Source organism: Neodiprion pinetum, chromosome 1 (assembly GCF_021155775.2).
Source record: "Neodiprion pinetum isolate iyNeoPine1 chromosome 1, iyNeoPine1.2, whole genome shotgun sequence".
NCBI classification, from domain to species: Eukaryota; Metazoa; Arthropoda; class Insecta; order Hymenoptera; family Diprionidae; genus Neodiprion; species Neodiprion pinetum.
In genome coordinates this window covers 29,880,916-29,895,161 of record NC_060232.1, presented here as the reverse complement: position 1 = coordinate 29,895,161, position 14,246 = coordinate 29,880,916, and the positions used below count along the sequence as shown (strand labels likewise).

Genomic DNA, 14,246 nt, shown 5'->3' with positions numbered 1-14,246 from the left:
TTACTTATTATTTCAAGAAATAAAATGGATAAAAAAGAAATTTTTCCGACCCCAAATTTTCTCCTCCACAATCACCAACAGAAATAGTGTGAAATAATTGAACCAACTATTGGCAAAGTAGAAATCGTCACTTTCGTTAAGTATTCACATATAGGAATACAGATCCACCTTTATTTTACCTGTACTTTATATCTATTATGCAAACGGCTTATACATATTGAACGGTACAATGCGGAATTATCTTTGAAATAACAGACTTGAACATAAACTTTGAGGAAATTCGATTTGAGATGCAAAATACTTTGCACAATGACTTGAGTTGTTATAGCATAGTTTATTTAATATACCTAGGTATAATTACTGAGAAGTGATCACGCAACCTTCATAGATACCATGCAACCCAATTTTATAATTTCCATTTTCTCGTCTTCTCGGCTATTTCTGCATTCGCTCGATTTGTCTTCTCACGCAAATACAGCTTCTGTGAATAACTCGCGTGTTTGATATTAATCAATTATACAAGGTGTAAATTGCGAGAAGAGATAATTACACAATGCATAATATCCCAATGACGACAAGCAGCGTAACGAAGATGCGACAGAGCAAACAAAAAAAAAAAAAGGGAGCAACAAACGGCAACGTGTTAACTTTCGTGAAGTTTTTTAGTTTTATTTTATTTTTTTTGTTTCCTTTCGCTCAGCTGATTGATATCTTGTTCTTTTTCACCCCGCCACGCGAAACTCGCGTCTCTCAACGTCTGCAAGTGGTGAACGAGATATCGATCAAACCGTAAAACTGAAACCACCTTCTGCAAGCGGCACCTGCCGAGTATTAAATCGCAGCGATGATTCGAGGTCGAGAAAAGAGGACAGAAGCTGAGAAAGAGAGAGAGAGACAGAGAGAGAGAGAGAGAGAGAGAGAGAAGAAGTGAAGAATAAAAACGAAAAGTAAGCCCATAATAGGCGGATTTATCGGTGTCTTTAATCCAGACAACGGATCCATCCAAGTTGTCTCCACACAGCTGTAAAGTCTGCAGCTTTTTCACCAAGGCAAAAACGTCGCGGGGCATAGCTTTATACACTGTATGTCCGCGGTTAAAACGCGAATCGATGACGTATTGTAAAAATGAATCATCGATCACAGGGAGGAACCGGCAGAGGTAAGCGTAAGTCTTATACGGCACGAGGAATGAAGTGGACTTGGAAAAAACATAATAATGATAATCCAATACAGAAATAAAAGTATATGGAAGAGAAACACGAGGACGGTGAGATTGAGAGGTGATATAAGAGAGGAAGATAACGGGGGGAGGCTTTTACTTTCGCACGGAAAAAAAAGAGGACATTCCAACGCGATCACGTCTCAGCACTAAACCAGTGGTAATGCTCAGCCTTAAGTAAGACCTACGCGGCGACTTCCGACTTCCCGTTTCACATACGTGACTCCGTCCATTCGCGTTACATTGCCATACGCACTGCATTTAGGCATACACGTACGCTGTGTACGAGGCATTCCATGAAATCTCGATCAAGATTCTACGTCGATGTCTCGGATTGGTTTTATCATTTTTTCTATAATAGTACACGAGGAAAAACGCAAAACGGTAAACGTTTAACTTGTAAAGAACTCGTTATATTACAGAGTTTTGCGTAGGTGAAAAGAAAAAAAAAAAAAAAACTCCGGAATTAAACTTTCAATTTGAAAAGTTCTCTCAAACTGATTACACGTTACGGTTTTCTCTGTTACTTCTGTACATGGAAAAAAAAAACTGTCTGGGTTTCATGCTTACAAAATAGTAAAATCATGTCGGTTTTTCATTTTATTTTCAACAATGACGCACCTTTGCGAAATATTCTAAAAAATTTCAGAGGACCACACGAAACCAGATGTTCATACTGTAAAAGAAAGAAGTTGTTCCCTTTCCAGAATCCACTGGAAATCGGTAATCTAACTGTTTAAGAATTTTTAGAAGGTAAAGCTCACAGCCGACAAATAGGAAAAAAATCTTCAACGCGTGCTCAGATGTCCGTTGGATCTGCAATGTTTTCATAATTTTTTAAATAAAAATAGCAGAGATATCGTGAAGAAAACTGAAATTTACGATTACTGCGATAACTCGGAGAAAAATGGAGTTAGAAGGTTAAGATTCGGTATAAGTCAGTCATTTACCAACAAAATGCACGAAAGGTTACTTGCAGAATCTATTTCGAGCGAGGTCACTCTTGGCATGCTTACCCCACTATTGCTTTTGAACAAACCTATATATCTGCCACTTTTAACAGTGAAAAATTTCCGATAACTTCATCTTTATACGATTGACGCGCAGCCTAATAAGTTACATTCGGAGCATGAATCAATTTCCCCAAAATACTTCCATAGAAGTGAAAAAAATTTAGGAGTAGGTACTCGTTCATGCCCATGATGTATATATATATATATATATATATATATATTAGACTGGGCCAAAAAAATTGACTATTTTTTTTTTTGAAAAATATATTGAGAATATCATTCAGTATGGCAAAAAAAAAATTTCATGGAATTTCGTCCTATACATCATAATTTCATGGAATTTTTCTTTTGCCATACTGAATGATATTCTCAATATATTTTTCAAAAAAAAAAAATAGTCAATTTTTTTGGCCCAGTCTAATACATATCCTCCTCCTCCCGCCGTTTTAGTTTATACCACACAATATCATAATTCATACCGCGATAAGCGTTTAACGGGAATAAACTAGCCCTTAGGGAGTGAGAAAGAGAGTGAGAGAGAGAGAGCCGGTCGCGGTGATGAGCAAAAACTAACGGAGCCCATAACAGCGATTGTTTCTTCACTGACCGCCCTGGGAATTTAAATTCCGACAACAGTCAACGTCAAGCAATTACATCGTAACCCTAACAGTTTACAAGCCGAATATAATATAATACATGTATAATACATACGGCAAAACTTATCGAGCTAAATATACATTAAATTAATGTATAAAATTACTATATATGTATATTTGTTATTTGTCAGTGTACGGAATCGGCAAACTGGAAAGCGGACCATCTAATCGTTTTTTAATTACTCGACCCTTTATCTCAGGAAGAGATCCGGGTCCATCCGGGATAAAGCTATAAGCGAATAGGTCCTAATTAAATATGTGTTTAATTAGAGGCAAGACAATAACCAAGGGTTAACCTTTGCCCTCCTCGTACGATCCGGGATTTAGACCCAGATTTTGTCCCCCCTCCCTCATTTCCCCCGATTTCCCTCAACACGTACAGGGCACGAAACTCACCCCACGATTCGGCAAATACACGAGCATGACTGTAATGTCAAGGAATCACTTGGCATTCCAACATTCGCGACTTGTATTGATTAACGTCACGGATGTTTAACTTATCGCATAACCGCTCTGCAGATCTGTAGATCAGTCCTACACTCGTATGTATTAATAATATACGGTGGGTGGAGAGACCTGAATTATATCTTTCGAAGAATGATAATTGGACAGTGGATAAAAAGGTTGATAGCCAGAGAACGCGCGGCGTTGATGAACCTTTGCGTCGCGACTGGGGAAAATAAGCCGATCCCCGATCGTCCGGACAATTATTTCAAAGTTTCATTGCAGATTCACCGTTGATTATGGCAGACATACCTCATGCAGTCACCAAGGTTATCATCCAGACGAACTTTACAACCCTTTTACTACCCGGTCGTAAAAGCACTCGGACCGGGACTTCCGTTTCTACCGATGCAATGATACGAATACGGGCCAATAACTGTGCACAGCACGACGAACGGCAGCCGCACGTATCTGTGTACGAACTACGTATGGATGGAGTTGAAATTTCAAAGCCGTGTCCGTGATCGGCTTCCAGATTACACGTATATTTATAAACATGTACATATACGAGGTGTGTTCAAAAAGTAAGGTGACTTTTCTAATTTCGCGGGCTATGTCCGTTCGATCTTCGATTTTTTTTTATGTTATGTTGGTACACTTGTCCCGAACATCTGTACACAGTTTCAAGTGTATAGCATGTTTAGTTTGTTTTTGACAGATACAAAGGTGAGACGTATTTTGGTGTGCTCGGCGATTTTTTGCTATCAAGAAAAATGGATCAAAGAATTTGCATCAAATTTTGTGTAAAAAATGGAATTAAGTGCTCCAAAACACTTGAAATGTTGACAGTGGCATACGGTGAGTCTACTCTTAGTAAAAAAAACGTTTATAAGTGGTACAAGCTCTTCCAAGATGGCCGAGAAGATGCCAATGACGAACCTCGCTCTGGACGCCCCAGCACGTCAACAACAGATGAAAACGTTGAAGCAGTGAAGAAAATTGTTTTCGAACCAACCGATATGCCAACATCCTCAGCAACTTCTCTGATAGTGATTCGACGATTTTCGAAAACAATTTTCTTCACTGCTTCAACGTTTTCATCTGTTGTTGACGTGCTGGGGCGTCCAGAGCGAGGTTCGTCATTGGCATCTTCTCGGCCATCTTGGAAGAGCTTGTACCACTTATAAACGTTTTTTTTACTAAGAGTAGACTCACCGTATGCCACTGTCAACATTTCAAGTGTTTTGGAGCACTTAATTCCATTTTTTACACAAAATTTGATGCAAATTCTTTGATCCATTTTTCTTGATAGCAAAAAATCGCCGAGCACACCAAAATACGTCTCACCTTTGTATCTGTCAAAAACAAACTAAACATGCTATACACTTGAAACTGTGTACAGATGTTCGGGACAAGTGTACCAACATAACATAAAAAAAAATCGAAGATCGAACGGACATAGCCCGCGAAATTAGAAAAGTCACCTTACTTTTTGAACACACCTCGTACATGCGTATAACACACATGCACACCGTTTTACCAACTTCATCCCGAATCCCCGCGTTATTCGATACTCCGCAGATAAATTATATTTTTTACCTTTGCATAACCACATCTGCAAGTACAATTTTCATTCGCTCAACCATTTGACTTGTACCTATATGTATATATATACAATATTTCTCGGTTTATTTGTTGAATCGACAATTTTCATTCCCATTGATCTTGTTTACAGTCCATCTAACATCCCTGAGCGAAATCATCCGAAATAAGGTATGAAAGCAGGGATGTCTGATATTTAGGTAATTTTGTATCTTTATTTTTATTTCTTTTTTGAACGCAGTGAAACTCGTTCACCTGCGTATATCACGTTCGTTTCGACCCTCCCACATTCGTTCGCGCGAATCCGAGATAATGGTTCATAAATCAATTAAACCTGTACCCGACGACATTGTCGGTCATTGTAACTAATGAGCTGCGGGAGAATTTCGCCAAGTTGAAAAACTTCGAATAGCCGAGATCTCCGTAGCCCAAGACTTATGATCGCCGACATCCACGAAACGCGTCACACGGTCTACCGACGAAAATTCACCAACCTCACCTTGAAGGTGTGATGTAACGCATATACACACGCAAAGCTCGGAGTTCTTTGAGGAAATTTTTCAAGCCTTGAAGAAGACATCCTTTCATCCGGTTGGCGTGAAGAAATACGACGAAGAAGAAACGAAGGAAGGAAGCGAAAAAGGATATCGAAAATCAGCTGCCTACGTGTATATTATGGATATCCGTACCGCCGGATCAAACAGAGCTTTTACCTGGGCTAACAGAGTCTTCACTCTTTGTTCGATGGATCGAACAAAAAAACCTAAATTGAATCCAAAGAACTTCAATTCAATACTGGTAGCCGTTCGCATATCGTACGAGTCAATTTTTTTATTTTATTTTTTTTTTTTGCCACAGTAAAAAAACACCTACCGAAACTTGAGTATTGATTTCGTGATAAATAATAAAGAAAAAGTAAACATTAGTTTTTGAAATGTCAAAGATACCGCGTGGAAATTGTACGCATAACATGTAATATCCTCTGCGATTTTGAATTTTTCACCAAGGTTGGAGATCAGGGTCTAGTTTGTATCGATAATGTAATGATGCACCTTTGGAAAAATTCGTTATTTATCAGGTTTAAAATTACTTGAGATCTAGTGAATCGTTACTACAACATCAATAAACTCAGATTTTGTGAATTCAACTTATTCACGTATTAAAGGTGCAAAATAGTAATTTTCGTTTCACCGTTTCGATACCAACTTCAGCCTTGTCGTTAGAGACTGAAGAGAATATGGCTACTTGGAAGCTGTTTGAAGCACACACGCGCAGACACCCCGAGTACCTGAGGTTTCGCTAATTAATTTGATACATTATCTCAGAACCGCGAAACAGACTCCGCTCATTCCTCTCTTCGCCACAACAGACCGAAAGCTCGCGTCGCCACTCGCTCTAAATCAGGGAGCTATTATACCTTCGTGAAATTCGAGAGATTGAAATTTGTGAAGTTGTTGTAACATGCGCGTGAAGTATCAGTTGATAGAAAGCTCGATCGAAAAGTTGAGCACTTTGCTTATTCTGAATTCTGTTTTATTATATTTATATATCGTATAATAATAAGAGCACGATTTGCAACAATACAATTGGTTTTAATTTTTTTCAACTATGGCGTACCGTTAACGTAAATTTTGAAAAAAACCTCAATCATTACAAAACTTATAAGAATTGTAAAAATGATAGATTCATAATTTTGCTCGAAAGATAATTCTTTTTTTGGCCTCCATAACATATTAAATTTTCAAATAAATCGATCCACTCAGTCGTGAAGAAAAAGAATTATTTTCCATTTTTTACTCATTTTCATTCTTCTCACAAAACATGGATCAAAATCTGAAATTTTCAGGATCTCAACATTTCGATAGTACCCACGTATCCATATAATATCATCATAATGTTCACAAAAAGCATTTTTACCCTGCTTATTCCCCCATGGCCTTTGACGGTAACACTTTTATCCTAAATCCGTGAATTCTCGACTGTCGCGAAATTACTTCGGAATTATACCTTAAAGTATAAACTTGTAAAATTTTCAAAAGAGAAGAAGAAAGAAGAAAAACGAGGAATAAATCTCGTTACAGCAATCATCGCGCCGCGCTTTCGTTGAACAAATTAGCGATAATACCCAATTTTAAATTAATCCTCCGCAAGGGAAAAGAAACGACGAAAGAATCGCCTCGAACAAAGGGTTGTTAAATGACTACATTACCTGCTTAAGTGGCGCGGGGAAACTTCATTCACCGTGTCGCGCCTCCGCAAGTGTTACGTCGTTAATCAGCCGAAGCGACTCGTCCACCGGCCTATTCAGGATAATCTTCGAGGAATTCCTCGAAGCAATAAATGGCTCGGGGGAGAAAACTTTCCCCGATACACAAAATTCAATATCAACCTAGAGCAAGGATCCCCACCTCTCGCCCTTCACCCTTCACCCTTCACCCTTTCCGGATAAGCGGTTGCCGGCTTTGGTCACGGTGAACATTTCGCGTTGCACGGAAGCTTGGTGTCTCGTTAACGTTCTCTAAAGAGAGTTTCGTACGACAAAATAAATAAACTACCATCGTGGGTTTGGACAGTGACAAATTGAGGTTGGCTACGTAGCTCGGTTGCCTACTTTCTTCCCACTTTTCCTTTTTCTTACCCTCTTTTTTACAAACTAGCGCCGCTTTTATCATGCGGAGTATCGCGCTGGTATGTGCATTATACCTCTTTACACCCATGTGTGTAGGTACAATAATCCGGGGACGTAGGTGAGTCGCATCCGAATACAACGACATAGCACCGATCTCACTGGATCTGACACTTAAAGAGCTTCGCGATACGGACCGACGATGTGCTTAAAGAGTTTTTCTTTCCCAACTCCCGAGATGAGTTTTAAGCTTCGGACGAATCTACATACCGACTAGATGAGGCGAGACGGGATGACAGGTATAAGACCGGCAAAATGATGGCACAAACCGGTGGTATAAAGTCTTGAAAAGAAAGACTGTATAAATTAAACGTTTATAGCAAGCTAGAAATTGCGGTGCTTGCAGAAGTTATTTCTTTCCATCATTTCTCGTTTGTTTTTCAACGTTTCTTTTTATCTCTTCTTCTCTCTCTTTCTCCCTGACACCAACAGCGAAAATCTGCGAGACTTTAATTTACATCGAAAATTTTTCTTATCGCGGCAGAAGGATTACTATTTTTCATCAGCTACTGCGGTGTGAAAAACGAAAAATGAGAATACGTTAAACGTGTTTACCGCGACGAAATTGCATTAAGATTTTAATCAATTTCTCAGAATGGCAGAGACCGCCTTTACAACAACTTCGTACGCAGAGTTTCGAGTCAATTAAAACGAAGCCATTCCAAGCAAAAGTAGAAATATTCTGTTGGGCATAGATTCACGGTTTGTCCTCGGAAAATCCATTCATAATTATAGTAATAATAGAACTGGTAATCTAAAATTGCAAGATGTTTGATCCTTAAGTTTTCGATGGAATCGCATTCAACTTTTACCATTCAAAAATCCGTTTCGACCATGAACGAAAATAAGTTTTGAAATATAACAGCTGCGCAAAAATTTATGACAACGTTGGAAAACCAAATTCAATAAAAAAATTTAAGAAAAAAAAAAAGAGCAGAAAAATAGCGCGCAATGTTTCTCTTTTTCGTCTCTTCTGCAATTCAAATTTCATATTGCCCCACGCAAGTTATCTTCTGAAAAGGGTCAGAGTAAACGAATGGAATGCGCAAGTATAAAATGTAATCCTCATCCGACCGCATTATGAACGCAAGTTAGTTCCCATGAAATTATGAGCATCAGCGAGCTAAATTACGGAAGCAAAATTTGAGCAATTCTAATTCCGTATGTTTATCCACACTTTGTGTTACTCCAACCTCTTGCTCTAGAATATGTAATTAACCAAACCGCTGATGTGGCAGAAAACCTTTTGGAAAATAGTTCCAGGATACGCTTTTACTAGTCTATAATTGTAGGTTAAACAAACTGTGCAAAATAGTTGGTGGTAGAAAAATCACTCGGTCTTTTAATCCTGCCAGCCAAGATTGAAAAGAGTACGAGGAATAAACTTGCGTCAATAAGTTTGATTTCAGCTTTGATGTATTACGTTAATTTGCATATAAATGTCCGGCCATTGTAGATTCGTATAATTCGCATTATACGGGCATCGCTGTTTTGCCATTAGGTATATGTACATTTTCAAGATTGTTTAAAGAATGATAATATTATCTATTCCAAGAGAAATCGCGTTAGTCAAGAACAAGCGAGGAGCAATGGCAATGTTTAAATTATTCCAATTCGATCCATTACCCCATTTCTCGATCGAAGCTTTCAGTCACGATCAGATTAACCCGATCAGCGACCCAAGGGATTTCGTCTTTTCGCTTCGCCCATACCAGGAGACACTTCAATAATCTTTTTTCCTCTCACACCCCCGTCGAGGCTATTACTCTCCTAAGTTAATCGACGTTATAGCAGAATGACGATGCGCCGAAACATTAATTACCCTAACTTAAGGGATGAACGATCGTTTCTCATTGGCTATCCCCACTGGAACCGGCTCTCGATAACCGTGGTAGTAAAGTCCGTAAAACGATCGAATAAGAATAAAAGAAAAAATTCTTACTCATACAAATCGGGCACATGAAAACAAATTTGAACTCGCTGGTTATGAGAGAAATTAAAGACAACAGAGTCAGGGCGGCTAGGTGGTCTAGTGGAGTAAGTCTCCGGCAAAGCATCGCTAGATTCCAGGTTCGATTCCTGGCTCCGTCGTTAATTTTTCAAATTTACCAGTTGTTCAAATTTACATATTCTCAAAAGAAAAAAACATACGAATGGGGATGAAATTGCAAGTGTTACAGAAATTAGATACTCGGATAAAGAAAAAAACCTTGATCGTATGCTTATTAACTTTCTGTCTTTTCTTACATGTAGTATGAACTTCGCTTTCATGACTCCGTGTACCAAAGGAATCGACAATTTTAGAAAAATTTCGGTTTTCCAAAGTTTGACTATATTTTATTACTCAAGAAAAGTAAGATTTATAAAATACGATACGCCATGAAGATTAAGTTGAAAACGCTACCGTAACGATGCTTGTTCAGGAAAGGTCGCTAATTCGCATCTTTATGACTTACCGAAATTTAGTAAACCATTGTAGACAGAATTATATGCACTAATTCTGAAAAGCCAACTTCTTCAACGCCATCCTAAAATTGTTCAATAATAATTTTTTTCTCCTGACGCAATCCCCTTATCAAACGGTAATACAGAGTGATTTCACGAGGAGTGAAATTTAACTCCCCTGCAACGCATTTCTACGTAAGTACTTGTGCAACAAAATCCTGTATGTAAGATAGGAAACACCTGTGAGGTGGGTACTCTAAAAGCACTTCAGAAAATTCTCACGCGTGAGAAGAGAAGGAGTTCCAGAATGCTGCCATGGGGGTTGCCTGCGAAACGGTTTGCGAAAATACGAGCATTGTAAAAGGGAGTAAAACACGAGAGCAAACTCTAAGGGAAGCGTTTGCATAGGGTATCGGGGATCCGAGTAACAGGGGTAAAATAGTACTTTATAGGAAACCCTCGCGGAATACAGATTGAACCGAATCATGAGTGATCGTCCAGCCTTTCGAAAACTCTTCGAAAATCCGCCTTTCCATTACTGCGTCATGAAAATGCATTGCGATTTCAAGGTTTACGCGAGCAGCCTGAACCTTTTTCCAAGAAACCTTTCGATACGAATACCTAAAATTACATTTTTTGCTTGCCGTTTACTTCGGACTGCAAAACCTCGCGACTGATTCGGAGGTGTACGAAACTCGTAAAAAAATCATGAGCGATGAATAATTGAGCGATATCCCCGATTATGACAAGGCAGTGGATAGTAATTATGTACCAGCCTGACTCCTGGGTATTAATTAAACCGTGATACACGCTCCGCAGCGTGTGTTGTGTAATTAACCCTCTGGTAGACTTTGAACAATAGCAGTGACTACGGATTATCCGTGCCGAAATTTACTATCTGGTATTACATGCTACCCGCGGCCCTGTTGGTATAATAGAAATCCTGTGAAGATAGAAAAGAATAAAAAAAAAAAAACCCACGTGTATTTCATGCATGCCACCTAAAAAGCCTGACAATAATTCGAGCTCTCAGAATGAGTAGCAGAGGCAAAAATAAAGGCGAGGGAATACGAAAGCAGGGAAAAACGGGTCTCGAACAAATGTTATTTCAATATTATATTATTGGAGTGAAGAATATACATGGATGGACTGTTCGTAACCCGATGTTCATTCGAATCCATGAATAAAACAATTAGAGATATTTCAAGGAACAGAAAAATGCAAATGACCGACCCCGCAGCCCCGATCATGTATACATATGAGGCATTCTACACCAAATCCATCCACGACAAAAAGTCATCTTTCACAGAGCTTTAGATTTTTTAGACTACGAGTTTGATTTTTACTGCTCCCAAAGACCCAAGAACCTAATTTTCAAACGAATGCCCCGATCGATTGGCTTTAAATTTTTCTCGTCATGTATGCACATGTATACACATGTATATGTGTACATAATTGTATACGTATACAAGGTATCTTCTTTGAATAAAAAAAAAAGTTCCGGTTTTACCGCATTTTCACCGCCGGCTCGTATCAACCTCTCCGCTTACACGTCACTCATATTACATACAGAGCAGACGTCTGTCCATTGATTAAAGTAATTATTATTATTATAATAATCTTGGGGAGAAAAAACAGACTAAACATTAACCGTACAGCCCGAAGATGCGGACTGTGTTTCCAACCCATCTGACATCTTTATTATAATTATACATTCCTCGGCGCAATGGAGAAAATAATATGTACATCAGTGTATCAACGAGGGAATTGAGAGAATCGAGCTCAACGTTCGTCGTGGACAAATTTATGTAATTGCTTTCGCACATTTCACATTCTTTGAGGGGGAACTCCGGGGAAATTTCGATAATATCGAGTTTTTTATTTTTGAAATTATTAAAAAAGATGTAATGAAAAATTCCTTCTAACAAAATTTAGATTATGGTAGCGTGTGTCGTGAAAAAAAAAAAATTCAATCTTCAGCGATGAAAGTGTACGAACAAGGAACTTTTGGCAGAAAATTTCCAGCGTACAGTTGCAAAAGTATACGTGTAACTAGGATTGCGGATTAAATGTTTAGGAATTACCGTAATTATCGTAGAGATACCAAAAACTTTAGTTTCCCAGCTGTGTGAGCATCGTAAAAACATAAAAAACTTCAAACACGTTTTATACATTTTCGAAATTGCTCAAAAAGTAATCAATTGCATGACTTTCTTTAAAGTATAATGTTCGAATCCTTACAGATTTTCCCTGAGGTTATACCTAGCGTTGTAATTTTTTCTGTATTTACAACATCCGTATTAACAATGAAAAATCAAAAAACTTACTTTTTATCGCGTTTGCTGTGAATTTTTCAACTTTTCATACATATACATATATATCCGCCAAACAGTATAATTACCGCGTAATTAACTTATTATTAGCTTTAAAGAGAAAGTTGGATTTTCTCATTTTTCGTCAGGTTACAGTCGACTCCTCCCATCGTGCCAATTCAAAAATTTTAAAATCCCTAATTCATCGACTTCGATCGTTGACTCTGGACCAATTATTTCGATAAAAATATTCATACTGTACTCATATTATAACGCACACAAAATTCTCGTCGCGTTGTGAATGGCCAGTTTCGAAACCGTTTCCCAGGCAACAAAGAGGAAGAAGAACAGACCATTCGATGAGAATAAAAAAAAAAGAAAAAAACGCTGATTGTTCCGTCCAAGAATGTCGGAAAAAACGGGTTTCCCCTTGTCATCTGGGAAGCGGCCAGCCGACAGAACCAACGGAATAATGGAAGACGGTTCTCAAAGTTCGACGAGCATAAATTCAGGAGACAAATATGAGTAATCAAGAATCGGTTCCTTCGGCGAAGAGACGATAATTAATCGACGTCAGGACAGATGTTTCCGCTCATCTTTATAATAGAGGACTCGCGAAACGTATTGTTTAATAAACGAGCGTGTTACGGCGGTGCCATTTCCGGTGCAGCCGAGGCAGAGAGGAAAATTCCACGTTTATGATCCAGCTCCTGTAACGAATTTGCAAAATGTCTGCGGCACGCTAAGTTCACGGGTTCAATATCCTTGAAAACAGATCGGGATCAAATGGATTATACCTGCATCAGGCGTCTGATTGAAACCGTGATTCGTTGATTCACTGCGATGATCGATGCGTCGGACAACCGTGATTTGATTTTGAATTTGATAAAGAGCTTAGTAGAGTCAAGGAGTTTCTGTACGATTTTCAGCTAGCAACAAGTAATTTTGAACCGTAACAATTATCGCAACATTCGATTCGCCAATAATTATTATACCCTATGAGTTCATTCCGATGAAATGTAAATTTGAATTAGAAATTGAATAATTATTCTCGTGTATTCGCATCGTCCGTCATACGTTATTTAAGAAGGTCTATAAAGCTTCTACGTTTGCGATACCGTGCCTATATTGGATTTCGACGAGGCGTCATCAAACCGGCGGAGTTTGAAATTAAGTGAAATTGAACTTGAGGCATTGTGGAAGGAATTGTCTTTAATTACTTAAATACCTCGACCTAATTATAGGCGATACCTTTCGCGAATCATGGGTATAATTATTACTCGGTCGAAGCCCCTTATGGGGAAAACCTTTATGCCCGACTCGCCGATACTGCAGATAAGATTCTGAATCCCCGCAAGTTTGTATTTCACCGTTCAAATCAACGGCAAAAAACTTTTCTCATCGTATTTCAGTAGCGCCGACCGAATGAAGACGAACGTTCAAACACACCGAGCAGAGAAAATCAGACTACCAAATGGCTGATTAACCTGGCAACCGACGCTACCCCGTAAATACATACATACATAAACGTAGAATACCGAAAAACGAGTAGCCGGTAATTAAGATAAATTGAAAAGCAGTCGCTAATCTTTTCAAGAGGTTAAAGCAACGGCAATTGCCCAATCAGACTAATACCACCTTGTAGATTTTCATTAGACCGGAAAGCGTCAAAAGGGTTCAGATCGCCTCGGGCAAGGTGTATTGGCGAAGACGGTTACTGTACATGTACATAAGACCACAAGGGTTTCTCCTAAGCTAAACATTCCGTCCCAACCCTGCTCTCTGCTAACCGTTACACAAACCTTAAATCCACTCGAGTATGTGAGCCGGCGTTTTTGACATGACAATTTAACCTCGGTTCAACGTGAT

At 38.7% G+C, this 14,246-nt stretch overlaps 1 protein-coding gene across 2 annotated transcripts in view; it reads right to left on the bottom strand.

Annotated features, from left to right (window-relative positions):
• LOC124218372 (metabotropic glycine receptor) overlaps positions 1-14,246 on the bottom strand; it is a 137,372-nt gene that overhangs the window by 103,213 nt on the left and 19,913 nt on the right. The gene's annotated exons all lie outside the window — the stretch shown is intronic.